This window comes from Talpa europaea (assembly GCF_964194135.1).
Source record: "Talpa europaea genome assembly, chromosome: 11".
Classification (NCBI taxonomy): domain Eukaryota; kingdom Metazoa; phylum Chordata; class Mammalia; order Eulipotyphla; family Talpidae; genus Talpa; species Talpa europaea.
The window spans coordinates 15,003,506-15,023,113 of NC_140078.1; the positions used below are offsets into that span (position 1 = coordinate 15,003,506).

General features: G+C 44.6%; 1 pseudogene across 1 annotated transcript; it reads left to right on the forward strand.

The window, feature by feature from the left end:
• The first annotated feature begins 14,031 nt into the window (after positions 1-14,031).
• LOC311179418 (ubiquitin-ribosomal protein eS31 fusion protein-like) lies at positions 14,032-14,510 on the forward strand (annotated as a pseudogene). The gene has a single exon. The product of its transcript is annotated as a ubiquitin-ribosomal protein eS31 fusion protein-like (transcript).
• The last annotated feature ends 5,098 nt before the right edge of the window (positions 14,511-19,608 follow it).

Consider the following 19,608-nt stretch of genomic DNA (forward strand, 5'->3'; position numbering starts at 1 on the left):
GTTGTGGCAGCTGCTCATCAGAGTCCAGTGACTGCCCTTTTGTCAGTTGTGGCAGTTGCTCCTCAGAGACCTTTTATGTAACAATGTACGTCCTGGATCGTGGAATGGACCAATCAGGTGGGAGCTATGAGCCAATTGGTGCTAAATGGTCCAATCAGCCACAGGATTGAAAAATGGTCCAATCAGACTTGTGGGTGGGGTATCCTGAAAGAGAATATAAGTCAGGGTCAGAGGGAGCTGAGGGGAGAGATGACACCAGACCCCGGAGAAGAAGAGGGAGAGGAATGGGAGAGACAATGCCAGCCCCCAAAGAAAGAAAGAAGACAGTTCCAGCCTCTGAAGGAAGGAGAAAGAAGGGGAAGACTCTGTTCCTGGACGCTGAAGAGGAAAGAAGAAAAGAAGCATCCAGCAGCCAACCTCTGAGGAGGGAAGAGAAGCCTTGAAAGACTCTGTCAGAGACTGGGCCTAACTGAAACAGGGACGTACAGGGCACAGGCTACAAGACAACAAGGCCGATGGAAGGATGGAAGGCCGCACACCTGCCCAGACTCTGGCAAGAGAGCCACCAAAAATCCCCAAAAGGCCAAAGGACCAGAAACCAAAACCAAGCGCTATAGCAAAAACCAAAACCAGGGTCTCCCTCCCCGGTGGTGGAGCAGGTTGAACGCAGCACTGTGAAGCTGTCCCCAGCCTCTGCAGTGCAGGTCCTGTTCCCGGCCGGCCAGGGAGATTCCCACATGGTACGGCAGACCTCTCCTGTCTCGCCAGCTGCTATGCTCAGCAGTGCCTGGTCCGCCTGTCTGTTCTGTTCCTCACTTTGTCTCTGGTGAATCCTTTCACCCTCCCGCGCCTCTGGCCTCTATCCCAGCACTTATTTTATTTTTATTTTTATTTAAAGGTCAGGTTTATTAGAAAAAGGGACAGAAGAGTAAAAGATACTTGCAGACACAAGCGGGCAGAAAGAGCTGCCCCAAAAGGGACAGGTTTGCTAAGAGAGGCCTGTATGGTTGCAGGCGCGTGGCCTTGAGGAGAGCTGTTTCTGCTGAGGGAGGTCAGTAAGGAGAAGTCCAGACAGACACAGGTCATGGGCAGTCAGGAGGCTGCTGCCCTGCAGAGGGAGAGAGTTGGTGAAAGGAAGCACCTGCATAGTCACAGGTGGGCAGAAAGACAGCTGCCTCTTGTATAAATAAATAAAAAATATCTTTAAAAAAAACACACCACCACCAAAACCAAGCTTGCAACTGATTGGTCCATTCCACGATCCAGGAAGTACATTGTTACCTAAAAGGTCTCTGAGGAGCAACTGTCACAACTGACTTGTGAAAGGACACCACTGCTCCTGCAGGCTCCCACCGCTGAAGCAGCTGGGTTCTGGTAACAATGGTTAGTGTTACTCTAAAGGAACAATAGCTTTTCTATTGCATAGCTTGTTTCCAGGCACATGAAAAAGTTGTGAGTCTCCCAAATCTTTTTGTGAAACTAACAACTTTGATGCCAAAACACAACCAAGATGATATCACAAAAGTTAGATGCCAATCTTGTATGTGAATAGACATAACCATTCTGAATGAAATGCTGGTACTTCAAATGTAAACATTTAGGAATAATCCAGCATTGGGATTCTGCAAGTAGAAAGATTTTAAAAATAGAACAGATCAGTAGAACAAAAAAGTAAAAGACGCATGATTATATTTGATAGAAAACAGTACTTGATAAAATTAGAGTCATTCGGAATAAACCAAAACAACAACTTTTAGCAGGCCAAAAAGAGGTAGAAAGGAAAGGAATAGAGGCCTTTTACCATAATTTAAAAGGACAATATGAATGTTTATTTAGAAAAGTCCAAAAGAATCAATTACACACACACACACACACAAAGAATCAATTACAAACTAATAAGAGTTCACAACAATGGTTGATTTTATGTGTTAACTTGGTTGGGCTAAGGGATGTCCAAGAAGCTGGTAAAATATTATGTCTGGATGTGTCTGTGAGGGTCCTGGAAGAGATTGGCATTTGATTCAGGAGACTACGAGATTGGTCCTCACCAATGTGGGTGGGCATCATCCAATTCCTTGGCAACCAGAATAGAACTAAAAGGCAAAGGCAGAGCAAATTCTTTCTCTTTTCTTGAGAAGGAATGTCCATCTTTTCCTATTGTTGGACACGGAGCTCCTAATTCTCAGGCCTTTGTACTCTGGGACTGAATTACACCACTGTTTTTCCTGGCTCTCCAGCTTAAATACAGCAGACTGCATGACTTCTCAGCCTCCATGATCACATGAACCATCCCTGTGATAAATCTCCTCTTATCTAAACAAATATCTGTATATCCTCTTGGTTCTGTTTTTCTGGAGAACCCTTACAACTCCATTCAGCAAGCATGAGAAAGCTGAACAGTCCAGGCCAAGGGCTACAGCCAGGTCCTGGTGGCTTCCCACTGAACAGAGACGCATTATCAGAACACCCACATCAGTCAAGACCACTCCATAACCCTGATGGATCAAAATGAAACCTAAATCTTTTCACCACCATGTCTGAATCTAGGCAAAAGCATGAAGACTGTAAAACGCAAAAGTGACCCAACAGCCCCAACCAAACTAAAGCAGTGAAGCTGCTTCTTCACTGAATTTCTTTCCTCCCCCTTCTAGAGAGGACCCATTCAGAAACCTGATCGCAGAACTGTCTGTTTCCAAACAGCATCTAATCCAGAGTAAATCCCTGTTTCCCTGAGTCTGCCCCCAAATCACTCAGGGTCCAGTCCTATAAGACCTTTGCAACCCCCTCTTACTTACTGAGACACCAGGGGGTACACTTGCAGTGCATTTTCCTCATTTCATTGAGCAATAAACCCAGTTTGTTTAACTCTGGGTATGTTCCTGGAGACTTAGGCTGATGAGCATGACAGGAGACTGTCAAAATGTAGAGATACAACAACTATAAGAACAGTAACAACAAAACTTTCTTATTTTATATATATTTTTACATCATTTTTCATTTTTGCACAATGTATGCATTTTCATCTTTGTTATCGTCCCCACACAATTCCCACCCTCCTTGTTTTGATCCTACTCCCGCCTCCCCCCCTGTAGTGTGTCTCTGGTTTATAGTTGCTTGTTGATTTTGATTTTTACTTTATTATAATTAGTCTTTTTCCTGGTCCTTATTTAGGTTTTCTAAATAAAACTTTCTATATCCTACAATAACCAGGAAGAAAAATACAGTGGCCAAAGCTCATAAACAGGTTTCAGTGACACACATGCAGTATTTTTTATAGCCAGGTAAAGCGTTATTTCCTGAAAGCAGTGAGAAGAGATAGTTGAACTTCTGAAATGAGATCACCGTACTCTGAGCTGATACAGGTATAGAATGTAGGCTGCTGAACTGAAAGAATCCTTCAGATTTTCAGTGTTCTCCAGCTCACAAGGAGCTCAGGTTTGCTTCCAAATGGATGGAACCAGGGTCGGGGCAGAAGAAGTCACTGGTAACCCCGGGGCAGCCCTGCCCACTCTGCTAACACAAATGTTCCTTTTTTGCACAGCAGTGCATGACATGGTATGTTGGGGCCTCTTGGAGCCTAGCCTGTGATGCAGCCATTGACAGTGTTGGACTTGACCCAAGACCTTTGCTCTTGAAAAAGAACGTTAGTTAAGAAATCCTTCCCCCCTTTTGTATTCCTGGAAATGACTCGCTACAAAGAGCCCCCCTTCCCATAGGACTTAGCTAAGACTCCCGATGACCCTGACATTTACCTAAAGGTCAGACACAAGCCCTCAGAGTCCCACTCTTTACCTCATCAGTGATTGACTGAACTGCTTGACTCCCTGGATCAGTCAGAACAAAATGCATGTGAACTAAACTTTGGTTACGATTTTTTCCTTCTGGGTTCCTGAACTTGGTCCACCCTCAGCCTGAGCCAGCCCCTCAACAGGCCTTCCTGAAAATAGGCTGGTCTTGGGGTGAGAGAGTTTCTGACCTACTATTGTCTGTGTCACCCCCCCCCTTTACCCCACTCTCCACACTCTGTTCTTTCCAGGCTTCTCCCCTATAAAAGATAAGCCCCTCTTAGTCTAAGCCTTGAGATGCTTGCAGATGTTTGGTCAGAGTGCTTTCCCTATTGCCAAATCCCCTCCTCCCATTCCCCCTGCCATTGCAATATTTCCTTCCCCTCCCCTCAACAATCTTTTTGAATAAAGTCTCTTCACCAAGTCCAGATTTGTTCTCTAATTTGACAGGGGAAAGGAGAAGTAGTGGGGAGCTGTTTTGCTCAGTCATCCTAGAGACATCTGAGGGCAGTGTTGTTTGTGTCTGGGGAGGGGAGAGGGCCCCCAGGACTAGCTGAGGGTCTTCACCTTTTGCTCAGGATCAGGAATGAGGATCCAGGGGCAGGTGAAGAGGATGAGAGGTCCGTGGTCCCAGTCTCAGGTCTGGATGACATTTTCAAGCTCCCTCCTTTTGGCCCTCCTCCTCCCTCCACTTCCCATACCTGGTTTGTTCTAGCCTCCTTTAATCTTCTCTATAAAAGAAAATTCCTTTTTGCCTAAGTATTGAGACACTTGCAGATCTGGGGGTCCAAGGTAATCCCTACTGCAATAGTCCTTTTCCCTTCTTGTGCAACAATCCTGCTGAATAGCATCTCTCCTTACTAAATACAGATTTGCTTTTTATTTGGCAACATATAAATATGAAAAAAAAACCCACAAATCCAAAACCCCTAAAAAAGACAAACATCACCAGAATCCATTCAGGTATAAAGGTGAGAGTCAGTGTGGACACCCAGGATAAGAAAAAGTTCCTGAACCCAATGTTAAGTTAAAAATGAGGCACCTGCATGGGCAGCACCTGTAGCGGAACACCCCAGCGTGGAGAGATGTGTGAATGTGGTAGGGAAGTGTCAAGTTGTAGGTTAAAGAGAACAGGATATCATCTCCCCAAATCTGACTACATATCACCAGGAAAGACACACCAGCAAATAAAAAGAGGGTCCATTCTGCATCAGTTGAAATCTAGAAAAAGTTATTTTTCTTTATCTCTTGCACTTGAACTATAGATGTAGAGGAAAAAGTGTTCTAGGAAATGGGCTTTGTTGCAAAATGTGTGTAGGATTTCCTTGGTTTGCCAGTTTTCTCGAAAGAACAACACTTTTTTTTTTGCTTGTGTTTTTTCTTTCAATCCCACATTTTAAAGCTCATGGTGTTCTGGTGAACAAAAGCAAGAGTCTGATGTGGTTTGACACTTTCTGCAGAGCAGAATGTCAGCTCTGAAAAAGCCATGTTCCATCCGTAGGAGGATTATTAAAAGGCATAAAACTTTATAACCATTAAGCAAAGCCAGTTGCATAGTTATGCTTATTAAGAATAATTATAGCATTTAAATTTCAGGACATAAATTGGTCAAGTGGGTAATTTAATCTGGCAGACATCAAAATTATATTTAAATATTAGAGAAAGGAGACAAAATAAACAGAGAAGTTTGTTGGATGGACTCAAAAACTCTTTGAACACTTTCCAATGGCTTGCAAACTTTTCACTTCTTATTTCCCTCCCTGTCTTGGGCCAGGTTTGTCTGTAGATTGTGGCTTTTGGGGAAATTGAGAGCGATTTCCACTCAAGTGTGATTATAGTCACTTTGGTTTATTGCTCATCCGACTGTGAATGTCTGAACTCTGCAGCCAGCTCTATGTAGCATGTCCTTCCTGTGGATGAGCAAGGCAGGAGGAAGTTGAGGGACTGCAGTTAGTTCCTTGGTATCTGTTTCTGCCATCGAGCTAAGTGTTTCTGAATATTGATCAAATAAAGGACTTTGGTAAATGCTGATATTTTCTTCAAGAAATAAGCTGTTAGACTTTATAGTAGTTGAGATTCCTTGTTCTCATGTGGAACACAAGGAGTTGGAGTTAGATATTTGTATGGGACTGAGATCCCTAGGCAAAAATGGGCACTCTGAGCCATCATCAACATGTAATAATGGAAAGTAGACTCAGCCAAGATCAAGCTCTTCCCTCCTAGCTTTAGTTTAGTTACCTTCTACCCATCTCTCTCATCTCAGCACAAGTATTGTTTTCTCAGGGTTGCAATTACCCTATAGTCATAGATTTATTTTATTAATAACTGGGCTCTGCACTAGCTCTGGCTCCATGAAAGCAAGGACATTTCTGGGTTTGGCTCCTCCTGCATCCCTTGTTACTAGCGCAATGCTTGGTCTATAGCAGGTGCTCAAAATACTTGTTGAATGCTGAATGAGTGAATAAATTAAGACAAGGGATTCCCTAGAGGGAAATTGTTAAAGGAGGTTCAATGTGTGTAAACACAGGAACAATTAGACCAGATGACCTGATTTTTTAAAAAGATTTATTTATTTTTGCATACAAGAACTGGGGTACAGGCCCGAGGTCCGGTGGTGGGGGGTTGGTGGTGGTGACAGGACTCACCAGAGACAGAGTGGGGAGCAGAACACGTGGATCTACTGAGATACACTATTGAGGGGAGCAGCGGGCGAGACAGGAGAGGTCTGCTGCACCATGTGGGTCACCTCCCTGATGGGGGATCGAACTTGTGCTTCAGTAGCCGTGGATTGCCTCATAGTGCTGAGGCCTAACCCCCTGTGCCACCAGGAAGACCCCTAGACCAGATGACCTGTTACTAGGGCAGTATTGGTTGCTCCTACTCTGTGGGTAGAGCTTTTCCTGTCCTATACTCCTTATCCCTCACCTTTCAAGGTGACATTAGGATAACTCTGGCAGTGACTTATATCATCTGATCTTACCCCTAAGCTTTAGAGCATCTCCAGTTGTGATACTGTAAAAGCAGGAAGGGACACAGCGCAGGATCTTTATGATTCTATGCAGATGGGGTAAAGAGGAGAGAGTCCTGAAGGCTTCAATGGCTTTTCAGGCTTTTATTGTGATCTACCAGGTACACAGCAGGCAGGGGTGCTGGGGGGCCAGGAAGCTGGCAGGCCTCCAGCCCCCAGCAAGCCTTCACTCTAGCTGGGCTCTCTGGCGTTTTCCCATGGCCTTGTTCTCTGCTCCTCTAGTGGTTCTGCTCTCTGCTCTACTATTCATTCTGCTTCTCTGCTTCTTCTGCTGGCGCCCACCCCACCCCCACCGTGACACTGCCCTTATAAATCCAGTCTTAGCCCAGGTGAATCCCATCTACATATGCCCACACCCTACTCCAGGTGCCCACCATCAGGCATGCATTCAGGACCACAGGGTTCCGTCATCTATCCTAATGGCGGGAGGGCAGAAAAGCCTGATACTTTTACCTTATCCTACAGATACCAACATTCACCATTATTTCGAGGTCTATTGCTCAGGAATTAAAATGCTTTTCTCTTTTCTCTCCTTAACTTATTATTATAAAAAATTTCAAACCCATAGAAAAATTGAATATCAGGAATACCCTTCAACTCGGTTCATTAATTTTAAACATTTTTGCCAACTTACTTTATATATCTCATTATACCTGTATATGTTCTTTCTTTTGTTGAACCCATTGAAAATAAATGATAGGGGTCTCCCTGGTGGCACAGGGCTTAAAGACAGCGCTATCAAGCTATTGCCAGCCATTGCAGCATGAGCTTGATCCCCAGGCCGCCTAGGAAGGTGACCCACATGGCCCAGCAGACCTCTCCTGTCTCACCCGCTGCTCCCCTCAGCAGTGTATTTCAGTAGATCTGCCTGTTCTGCTCCCACTCTCTCTGGTGAATCCTCTCACCACCCCCCCCACCCCCGCATCTCTGGCCTGACCTGTACCCCAGCTCTTGTATGCATAAATAAATAAATCTTTAAAAAAAAATTGCTTTCCTTAGTGCTTTTTGCCTTCTCCTCCCTGTTTCTCCCCTTCCCCAATCTGCTCCATCTTCTCTTTTCGATAAATTGCTCTAGTTTCTTTTTAAATTCAATGGGCTAAACCATATTACTATCTTCATTTATTTAGTTATTGTTGATGTTCACCTTGTCCCACATTGCCAGGTAGGAGCCTTTTCAAACCAGATCCCACATTGTTTTTCTAGGACCCTATTGATACCGCAGCCTCAATTTTTGGCACAAGATGTTCCAAAATCACCCTGATCTTGCCCTTCCCCAGCCCTGTAACTGGGTCTTTTCTCCATATGATCCTTGTTCCTTCCAGTAGAGAATGGCACTTAGAAACCAAGTCTATGCCCTAGGCATGCTCATTATTTCTATTTATTTGCTATAGTATGTATGGAACATTTAAATTGTTTTCAAAATATGAACAGTCTGTTTGCATTTTGTAATTTAAGTGACAGACCAAGAAAAAAATAAGCAATAGGAAAACATTTTGCTCTGCTTTTTCTTTTCATAGCTAACTTGTTTCTAGATTATTACAGTCTGATTATCTTGTTCACACAGTCATAAATCATTTAGAAGGTTGAACATATGGCACACTTTTGTATTTTAAATTTCAGCTTAAAGTCCTATTTCACATCTGTGGGTGAGGGATTTAGACCACATCCTTATGGGTTGGGTAGATGGGAAAAGAGTCCAGGAAACCTCTTCTGGTTCCACCCTGATTTTGAGATAGGTTTCAGGGGACTGGAACACCTAAAGAAGCCGACGGCCTAGGGTATAGGACTGTGGGTGCTCTGGGGGTGGGGTGGGGTGGTAACACGCATCTGAGTAACATTCCCCTCAGTTATATATGGTGCTGTAAACCAATATTATCTCAGTAAAAAATAATAATAAAGAAGGATCTGCTTTCAAACTCACCTCTGAGAGCTGGATTCAGGTCTCAGCTCTCCACCTGATCAGCTCAGCCAGAGCCAGGCTTCCACCATCCACAGAAGAGCCCTGTGCCGGCAGACTGTGCAGAGATGGGGGCATCCAGACCAGATGATGTTAATTCATCTCTCCAGAGAGGGAATTCTTTTCAGATTGCAATTTCAATCAACTCAAGGGAGAAATACTGTGATGGAGGGGAGAGGGTGGGAGAGGGGAGAGGAACAGGTAAAGCAGAGAGGAGGGCAGGAGCGGGGAGAGGAAAGAGGTGGGGGAGATCTTGAGTTGAGGTGCCCTTGGAATCAGGGCTTCTTCTCTCTTTTTTAACTTCTCTTCCCTTCTCACTTTTCCTTGTGCCTTCCCTTCCATCACCCCCTGCCACCCCTCATCCTGCAAAGTGATTTTTATGGAAATGGTGTGGGGGCAGGGACTTGTATTCCAGAGCTGGAGTTCAGTGTCAACTCATTGCAGTTTGGGGTACCCTGCACCCATTTGTTCTCTGGGTCCAAGAAATATGCTGGACTCTTAGCCTTGCTGTGACGTGTTTGGGGGCCCACCGTCTCAGTTACCACCACCACAATGCCAAACCTCCCCACAGGGGTCTCCATGGCGAGACCATGATTTCTTCTCATGTCTAGTCTGAGAGTCGACTCTGGTCTGGTTGGAGAGACTGGAGCTCAGGCTCTATACCATGCTTCATCCTCCTGTGGTTGTCTGGGGTGTGTTTGGTGGTGGAGGGCAGAAGCACCCAGAGGGCCAAGCTGAACACACGAGCTGGCACTTTGTCATGTGTCCACCCTCCAAGGCTGACACAATCGTGCTGTCAAATCCAGAACAGGGTAGGATGCATCCTCTGTGGTGAGCTGGAGTTAGTGTGACTACATGCTGATAACCATTCAAGATCTGACAGCCACGAAGATCTCTGGCATTATACAGCTATTATTTCCATTTGTACATGAGAGGAACATCTGGTGATGTTTGAGTCTAAGGAAGGCAGTAGGGGATTAATAGTCAGTGCTACACTATGGGCAGCTATAAGAAGGGGAAGAATACCATTTTGATCCCTTTCTTTTCCCTGGTTCTGTTCAAACCTGAATATGAAGGAGGAGGAGGAGGGAATTTTGCATCTATCATTGGTGCTGTGTGGTTAGTCCTTATACCAGACAACATGAAGTCGAATTCGGAACAGTTAGTTCCCTTTGCAGCCTGAGGCTGACATTTCGATCTGGGGACGAGGGGTAGGAGGGGTCTCCAGGGCTCTCAGAAAGAAGCCTCTCCCTTAGGGAGCTCTGAAAATAAGCTGTCCTCCTCCTCTTCCCGCTGAAATTACCCAAGAAGGGTTCCCTAGCAACTCAGGGCGAGAAGAGGGTTTCGTTGCTGTTCTTCTTACAGAAATATGCCTATTGCCTCAAGGCTAAGGAGAGAAGCAGATAGATGTATGAACCACTTTTAAACCAACCCAAACATCTGGGCATTCATTTTGGAAAGGAGACAGAGAGAGAGAGAGAGAGAGAGAGAGAGAGAGAGAGAGAGAGAGAGAGAGAGAATATGTTGTATTGGAGGCAGATGTGCTTGACAAAGACTGTCCGAGAGCTGACTTAAATTTACAGGAATTTTTGAGTCACTTGATTTCATGCTGATATCATGAGCCATGATGAGACTATACCATGGTGAGCCATGGTTAGACTATTTATGCCACAGAGACTGGCATCTTGGTATAATCAGGACTTCCTTCTCTAAGGAGCAAGTTGCTGACTGTTTATTAGCACTCTTTTACCTGCATGGAGAATAACGTTCTACCTTGTTCACTGAGGGAATAGGAGGATGAATTATTTACAGCCCCTCCTCTGGTGGGTCCCAACCCCTGTAGGGCACCCTGTAGTATCACCTGTGTTCCTTGTGAGACTGAGCTGGAAAATATGGCAGGAGGGCAGGCCCTCCACCTGGCCTGCATTTCCAGGCAGAGGAGTTGGAGTGTAACCCTCCTACTCCCCCACTCCCACTCTTGTTTGGGGAGCCTGTGGCACAGGAACTAGCCCTGCTGGCAGGGCTCAGACACAAGGAGAGGTATCCCGTGGCTGAATTCTTTCAAAGGGTGTCTCCTGTCTCTCCCTGATAGAGCCTGAAATAGTCAGGCTGTCCTTGTCACAATAGGGTCATTCACATCGGACTTAAGGCCCCACTATGGAAACAGGCAGGAAGGAGGACAGATTTTTGTCTCTCATGTTACTTGAATTTAGTTTCAAGACTATGAGCACACATTGGATCGTACTTGATCCTATCAAAAGGGATAGACGGATAAGGGTTTCGTTTTCTGCCTTAGGTAGTGTGACCTTAATCACTAAAATCAGCCACTCCTGATTATGTTATCAAAGATTCTTAATGTAAGAAGACAGGCCAGTGTCACTTAACCCACAGCCACAGAGACAAAGGTGATAAGATGACAGTGAACATTCGCTGAGCACCGTTTTCAGTCCAGGCTCTGTGTTTCCCACTTTATGTGCATCATCTTAGTTAAGTCTCAGAGCTTTGAGTTATTATTACTTCGCTTTGCAGATAGAAATCTGAGCCCTGGGGCTTCCCTGGTGGTGCAGGGTTAACGACAGCTCTGTCAAGCTATCACCAGCCTCTGCAACATGAGTTTGATCCCTGGCCGGCCAGGGAGCAACCCACATAGTGCAGCAGACCTCTCATGCCTTGCCTGCTGCTCCCCTCAGCAGTGTATGTCAGTAGATCTGCCTGTTTTGCTCCCCACTCTCTCTGGTGAATCCTCTCACCCCCTCCCCCACCGCCCCCTGCACCTCTGGCCTGTACCCCAGTTCTTGTATGCATAAATAAATAAATCTTTTTTTAAAAAAAAGAAATCTGAGCCCTTCAGTGAAATAAGCCAGAAGGAGAAAGATAAATGCCCAATGGTGTCACTAATATGTGGACTATAAAGTAAGTAAATTAATAGTCAGATAAAGACAGGCTGGAAAACTAACCCTTGATGGTTGACTATAGAACTGAAGCACCAAGGGGGCAGGGAAAGAACAAAGAGGGAAGAGTTGGTGGTGGGTGCATTATGGTGGTAATGTTATAGGACAGGGAGAGGGGCAGCCCAAACCCTGCAAACCTGCCTATTCTAAATGGGTTCTGCCATCCGCCGCATCAACACAAAACATATGAGACTTTAATGGGAAGGAACTTTAATAAAACTAGGAAACAATACAGGAAAGGCAAAGAGTCTAGTTTCTAAGTGAAGTACCCAAAGTTACCCGTCCCCTCGTGGGTAAAAGTCCATCCAAATGGGATTGGCCCAGAGCAAGGCCCCAAAGCCTGCCACGAGTCTAAAGCACCTTCCAGTGGGGACCCACAGCAAAGGGTCAGAAACAACCAGACAAGCCCAGAAGGAAAAGAGCAAAATCAACATCAAGATAAAAGCTGCCATGGTCACCTCCCCACGGGTCTCACCCACATCTGTGTCACCCAGTCCACGACCAAAAGACAAGCGCAGTTTCTTCACATGTCTCTAGGCTCCATGCGCCTCCTCCAGGTCTCCTGGCTCCATCCTGCTTCCTTCCTCAGTCTCTTCTGCAGCTTCTCCTCTTCCTGTTCAGCTCCACCCTTCCTTGGGTGGGGCAGGGAACCTGGAACCTCCCCCTTTCCTGGGGACCACCCTGTTACAGTAATACCCCATGGGGGTACCCCGATATTACCTCAAGGCTAATTTATAATAAAAAATATTTGGGCCTTGGGAGATCACACAACTTGCCCAGAGACACAAAGTTAATAAGTGATGGGGCTAGGGACTAATCTAGGTGTTTCTAGCTGCACGCCCATGTCCCTGATACTTTCGTTCTGATTCTAGGTAAAGTTGCTTGTGTTTAGAGGTGTGTGTGTGTGTGTGTGTGAGTATGAGTGTGTAGTGGGTATTGTGTGGGAAGAGAATGTTGGGGGGCAGATAAGACTTTCCAATCTAATAAGGTCTCAGCTAATATTGTCTTATTTCTTTCTTTCTATATGAAATATTGGATTCCCTAGTACAAGGGGGGCCTAAGATGCCCATTACTCAATGTTTCCTTTCTTCCTTCTCTGTCCTGGTTGAAAAATTTCCCATTCATTTATTTTCTACTCCTTTTTTCCCTTTGTCATTCATTTTTATGGTATTCACATGGCAGATTGGAAATTAAAAGGAGCAATAGAGTTTGAGAAGCTTCATTAAGCTCCAGGAAGCTCTTTTTTACTGTACTTCCTAATAGCTAAGCAAATCTCTATCTTTGCTCAGTTGTTTTAATTATATGTTTATGTGTTTTTTCCTCCAACTATGAGCTTCTGAGGCCAAGTAATATTTCTTAGCTATCTCTGCATGATCAGCACCCAGTGCATGGATAATCCACAGGGGACATTCAATGAGTGGATGCTGGATATAGTTAAGTGAATGGCCCTGCTTGGCTATGTACAGTTAGCATTTGATTCTGTGGCCTCCCTTTTCTAAGCTCCATTATCAAACTCATCATTTGATTGACAATCTTTCTAAAATATGCTTATATGTTAAATATGGTTATTGGCAAGTTGCTATGTTGCCATCCGGGTAGCCATTCTGACACATTTCTTTAGCATGAAGTTGTGAGTCCCTTCTCTATATTTCATTTTGTGTTGATTTCACAGTTTAATCCTCTGAACTAATTGTATTTCCCTAATTTTCAAGCTTGGATGAGCATCTTTTGCTTCCCTGTACTGCCCATATGGGAAAATAATAGCACTTCCTAGTATCACAATGTGGAATATATTATATAATGTATGCAGAGTGCATGGAGTAGGTTTTTATATAAACATTTCTCTCCAGCAATGGCAAATCTTAGGCATGTGTGCTGAATTTCCCCTGACCCTCCCCCCACCCCACCTTCCCATGTCTGAGACAGACATTGCTAAAGGATCATCTATAGACACAAAACACACCACAGGTTCCTATTCAGCCACCACCAATAGATGAGAAATAGAAACACAAACCTGCTTGTCATTCTCAATACAAACAAGCAACCATGCATGATTCTAGGCCAATGTTGCAGTGAGTGATAGCCCAGCTCCCACCCAATTTTTAGCAAGTGCAGGACAACGAATCTAGTAAGCAAGTGTTAAATGGTATGGAAAAGTGAGAACATACTTAGCTTCAGATTTCCTGAAGACAAAAGAACTGTCCCATTTGAAGGGGAAGCAAGTAAACCTTCTGGATGGTGATACAGTCTCTTTTTAAGGAACTAGAAGAACTTTTCCACTCCGCCGTCCATGGTGGACCCGCCATCAAGATGCAGATTTTCATGAAAACCCTCACGGGGAAGACAATCACCCTCAAGGCTGAACCCTCAGATACAATCGAAAATGTAAAGGCCAAGATGCAGGATAAGAAAGGAATTCCTCCTGATCAGCAGAGACTAATCTTTGCTGGCAAACAACTGGAAGATGGATGAACTTTGTCTGACTACAACATTCAGAAGGAGTCCACTCTTCATCTTGTCCTGAGACAGCGTGGTGGTGCTAAGAAAGAAGTCTTACACCACTCCCAAGAAAAATAAACATAAGAGAAAGAAGGTTAAGCTGCTGTCCTGAAAAATTATAAGGTGGATGAGAATGGCAAAATCAGATGCCTTCGTCGGGAGTGCCCATCCAATGAATGTGGTGCTGGAGCTTTTATGGCTAGCCACTTTGACAGACATTATTGTGGCAAATGTTGTCTGACCTATTGTTTTAACAACCAGAAGACAAGTACTTGTGTATGGCTTCATAATAAAAGACATTAACATTTAAAAAAAAGGAACTAGAAGACAACAGAGAAGATGATGTTCTGATAATGAGTGGTCAAGCAGGAGTAGAGCTATCAAGAAGTCAAATGAGACAGGGCCAGAGAAATGACTATTGGCCATTGCATTTGGAGGGAGACTATGTGAACTTGCCAGGAGTACTTTCTGGGACCTGGTGAGGCAGAGGCCACATGGGGAATGGGACAAAGAGATTTAGAGATGAGGTCAAGATGGCATGTAAACCACACCTCTGATGAGTTTTACCAGGAAGAGAAACAAAGAACACTGTGTTCCTTCTTTACCACTTTTCATCATATGAGAATTCAGAATGAGTAACTGATGGGGCTTTGTTCTCAGTTTGGCTGCTGGACACAGCACTAAATTTGTGCTCCATGTATAATAAGAGTTAGGACTCTTACTATGGTGTGCATTTTCCACCACCGGCTCATTTTTATGTCTCTATTCTTATTTTTCATTCTACTTTGACTCCTAGTTTTATTTAAGTTCTTCTTGCTGATTATGTATACTAGGTTAAGATGGCTTAAATATTTCCCAGGGACACCTGAGCCAAACCTTACTAAAACAAACTTTGTCTTCCATAGGATTCCCCTTATATTTATCTTGGCATAGTTTGTTATCCCTTAAAGCCTAAATTCTCTTTCTTTTTTCTTGTCATTTCTCTACAGACATATTATTTTTTGTGAAGATGTTATGCAAGCCGTGAGTTCTCACCCCATCATTGAGTTGCTTGTGTCAACAGACTCTGTTTTTCCTTCTCATCTGGCTTTTGTCAGCTTCAGTTCCAGTCTTAGAACTGAGAAGGCAGAGAAAAAAATTTCCCTTCCCTTACAAATACAAATTTTGGTTCAGTATGTCTGAAGTAGAGCCTGAGGGTCTATTTCTAATAATCTCTCAGGAGATGCTGATGTCCCTGGTCCATGGACTACACTTGGAGTAGTGGAGATCAAAGCCTACAGGACAATACATGGGTCCGGTACCTATGCATGTCTTAAATGGCCCTCAACTTCAGCTGATTGATCATAATCATCTGAAAGAAATGACAGCCACCTATTCCGTTCCATTCCATTCCAAGAGCCCACCTGGAATTGGGAGCATCTGCCCAAGAATAGAGGGGACAGGCTTAGTCACGAGAATTACATAACTTTCCAATTTTGTTTACTTAAAAATGAGGGCTAGATTCTATCTTGGGTTTCTGATGAGATTTGTATTAGGAATACTTGTGTGAAGTATTTTTCTTCCTCTCTCTTGAGGAGTCATAAGCTTGATGCTATGGATCTTGTGGAGCAGAGTGCTGTGAACCAGTTGCTTTGGGAGGATCTTCCAGCTAAGAACAGCTTAGTGGTGGGGGTGGGGGAAGGTGGGGGTGGCTGTGAGGATTATAATGCTTGTTCACTATGCAGAGAGACGCAGGCTGCATGATATCTGATAAAAACTTGGCTAAAAGAATGAAGATATCTGTCATATAGATCTGAAAGCTATAAAAGGTCAATCTTTCAGTGATAAGCTTTGGGGTCAGAAATTCCTTTTTTCTAGAGGCAGGTCTGGTTCAGGAAGCCCAGGCCCAGAGATGGGAAAGGTGACTGCTCCACCTCCCACCCTTCTCAGATCCACTCTTCCTCACTTGGTCCTAGAGGGCTGTGGTATTCCCCAAGTCCCCTCACACTGAGTCTCACCTTGTTAAAGCAGCTTTGCCCCAGGAGGGTTTGTAAATTGATCTGTCTGTGTCACCATGGCAACATATTTACACATCTCAGATGCCACAAGCCCAGGGGACCCGGATTTAAAAATCTGCTTCACCCAGGGCCCTCCCTAGTGATTATATTGTAGAACTCAGGCAGGTGGGTGGATCCCAGGGCAAAGGGAGCGTGAGGACCTGGTGTCTGTTTTTCCTCCGTTAGAGTGTCTGAGAGGTTCATTAAAGGATTGAGGACCAGCAGGTCCGTTCTGGCCTCAGGGGACACATTACGCGCTCCTAGCCACACTAAAAGAGAAACCCAAAGGGACTGGAGAGTGTACACTGCCTCTCCTGCAAGGCGGGGTAGGTCGGGGGTGGTGTCAGGCAGGGTTGGGAGCACAGGGAGGCTGGGAGAAGTCGCGGAAGGGGAAGAAGCAGGCTTCCTGCTCCTCCCTCTGGTCCCCTCCAGCCATTGATTCAACAACTTTTGGGAGGGGCCAAAGATGCAGAGAATTGGTTCAGTCACCTCAATTCTGGTGCCAAGCATCATTTCAGGTCACTTCACTTCACTTTCCTTCTCATCCCTGACCTCACATATATTCTCCTCCTTAGTACGGATGTTTCCCGTTGGGCTTTATAGAAGCACAGCTTGAGGCAGAGATTCCCCTTCAGTGACTTACTGACTAGAGCTCTCAGGAGATACAGGCAAGGTGAGCTTCTGGGGAAGGTGCTAAGACGTGGGCTCAGGTGGCGTCTAGCTTCAGCCTGATGGGTGGGGAGCTCGTGAGAACGTGTGGATGCTCCGAGGTGCCACCCTTCCCTCCCCCATCCTAAAGGCTGTCAGCTGTGGAGTGAGGATTGCTGGCAGAGCACCCCTTCTCAGCTGAGGACAATTCCCCAAAGGTGTGAGGCAGCTATGTGACATTAGCAGACAGTGCTCATGGGTGGGAGGGTTGGAGAGGTGGGGGGGGGGGCTCCAGAAGCATAAAAGAGCTGAGCGGGACATCAATAGCCACAACAGACGATCAGTTTGGTGTGTGTGTTTATTATTGGAAGATACTTTGTGCTCATCCCTCAAACATTTTTGAACACTGCTCTGTGGCGAGTGCTATTTTAAGAGCTGGGAGGTTATAGTTATGAAGAAAACATATCCACAGTGGGCTAAAGCTCATCTTGGGGCTTTCTTCTCACTTTCCCAACTCAGAGAGCAGGGACCTGCTCTCCTCTTGGGCCAGGAGCCTTCTCCCTGAACAGCTGGACAAACTTCACTGATGCTAAGAGCACTGGCCCAGATGCCCACAGGCAGCTCAGCCCCATGCTCCCAAGGGAGCTCCATCTCTCTGCTGGTCTAAGCTCAGAACCACAATAGTAGAGTCATCTGGCTCCTAGTCGGCAGCTCCAGAGCCAATCTACCATCAGGGTAATCCCCTCCTCAGGTCCCAGACTCTCCCCTACTCTGTCTCTGCATAATGAAGTCCTGCCAAATCCTGAGCTCAGACTGCCAACCCTATCTCACTTTCTGCTTTATTACTAGCTCCCTGACTCCCAGTCCTTGTCTTGCCTGACACTGCTCCCATAGTCTCCAGTTATTTCAAAACAAACTTTGTTGGAAGTCAATTTCATCCAAGATGCATTCCATTAGGACATTTCTAGGGATGGAAGCAAATCAAACTATGCAACACATTGTACTTAGAAATAGCTTTTCTCTGCTGAAATGGGTGCTATGAACTTCATAAAAAGGTTATCTTAGACAGAAAGGCTCTCACAAGCACTCTAGATGATTTGGAACCTGTAATGGTTGTGAAAGGTGAGAACTGAGGCTGGAGAGGCCTGTGGACGCACGCCCATTCTCAGACCTGGGCCAGGAGAGGCCTTTGAAGCTACACCAATGGGGTGGCTTTGATCCTCCCAGCTCCAGAGATAAAGACCAGAAGAACAGATGTTATTAATGTTATTATTTATACTTAATATAACTTACATTATGGGGCCTGTTTTGGTAAAGTGCTTGAGGCTCTACTGATTTAAGGGTAATTTCACTTCTTAGCATCACTTCTAGGCAGAAGATAAAGGCTGGAGGCAGCTCTGGAAATAATCACTTTTCTCCAAGTTGGCATGCTCATTAAGCCAGGTCTAATGGGAACAGGTATTCCTTTACACTTTGGCTTTTATGTGAAATTATGTCTTTAGTGAAAGTTCGTGGACTTGAGTGACCTAGGATGGTAGTTTTTGAAGGATTTCTATCTTTTTCCCTGATTAAAAACTTACAGACATTGAGAACATAAAAATGGGAGTCACAGGCAGCTGGGAGAAGAGGCCAGTGATGAGATGCCTTGGATTGTGGCTTTGCCAGAGCGTCTCCACCAGGAAAGATGATTCAAATAAAAAATGGATCCTCCTTATTACCAGCATTCATGGAGCACCTAACAGATTTGTGGTTTTCAAGCTTGAGTGTGCTTCAGTATCTCCTGGAAAGTTTTTTAAAACCAGAATGCTGGGGTTGAGTTTCTTATTCTGAGGTGGGAAATGAGAATTTGCATTTTTGTCAAGTTCCTAGCTGTTGCTGATGTATGTAAATTACACTCCTGTTTTGAGAACCACAGTTGTACATTGAATCGCTGAGATTCTGAAAACCCCAAACAGTAAGATTTTTCTAAACTGAAGTCATTTTTTACCTTGATTAGAATTATTTCAATCAGCATGTTCAAGAAGTAGACCTGAATTTCTATTCGATGATTTTCTTTTAAAAGTCCACATAGAAGGGATCATGCTCAGCGAAATAAGTCAGAATGAAAAAGAAAAATACCTGATGGTCTCACTTATAGCAGGAATTTAGAAAACCTAAATAAGAGACCAGGAAAAAGACTAATCAATACAAAGTAAAAATCAAAATCAACAAGCAACTATAAACCAGAGACACACAGGGTGGGGGTGGGAGGGCGGGGAAAGGAAGGACTAGAGTCAAAATAAGGGGGGTGGGTGCAATTGTATGGGGAATATAGCCAAAATGAAAATGCATACATTGTGCAAAGATGAAAAAAAAGGTAAGAATTATATAAAATAAAATATTAAAAAAAATAAATAAAAGTCCACGTAGTTTGAGATAATGATATGGTTGTTGAAAGGCTCAACAGAATCACAGGGAGAGTCCATGTACTCTTCAACAGAGCCTCTCCTGAGGTTAGCAGTTTACATAATTACAGTACAGTGTTAAGACCAGAAAGCTGACTTTAGTTTAAATCAGTGACTTTCCTTGCATGAAGCAAAGGGAAGTCTTGGAATCAGGTCAGGTAAAAGCACTGAGCACACAAATGCTGATTGTTGATCTAAGCCTTCCTCTTCTGGGAGAGCAGAGCAGAGAAACTTAGTTAAGTTTTGATTTACTGACACAG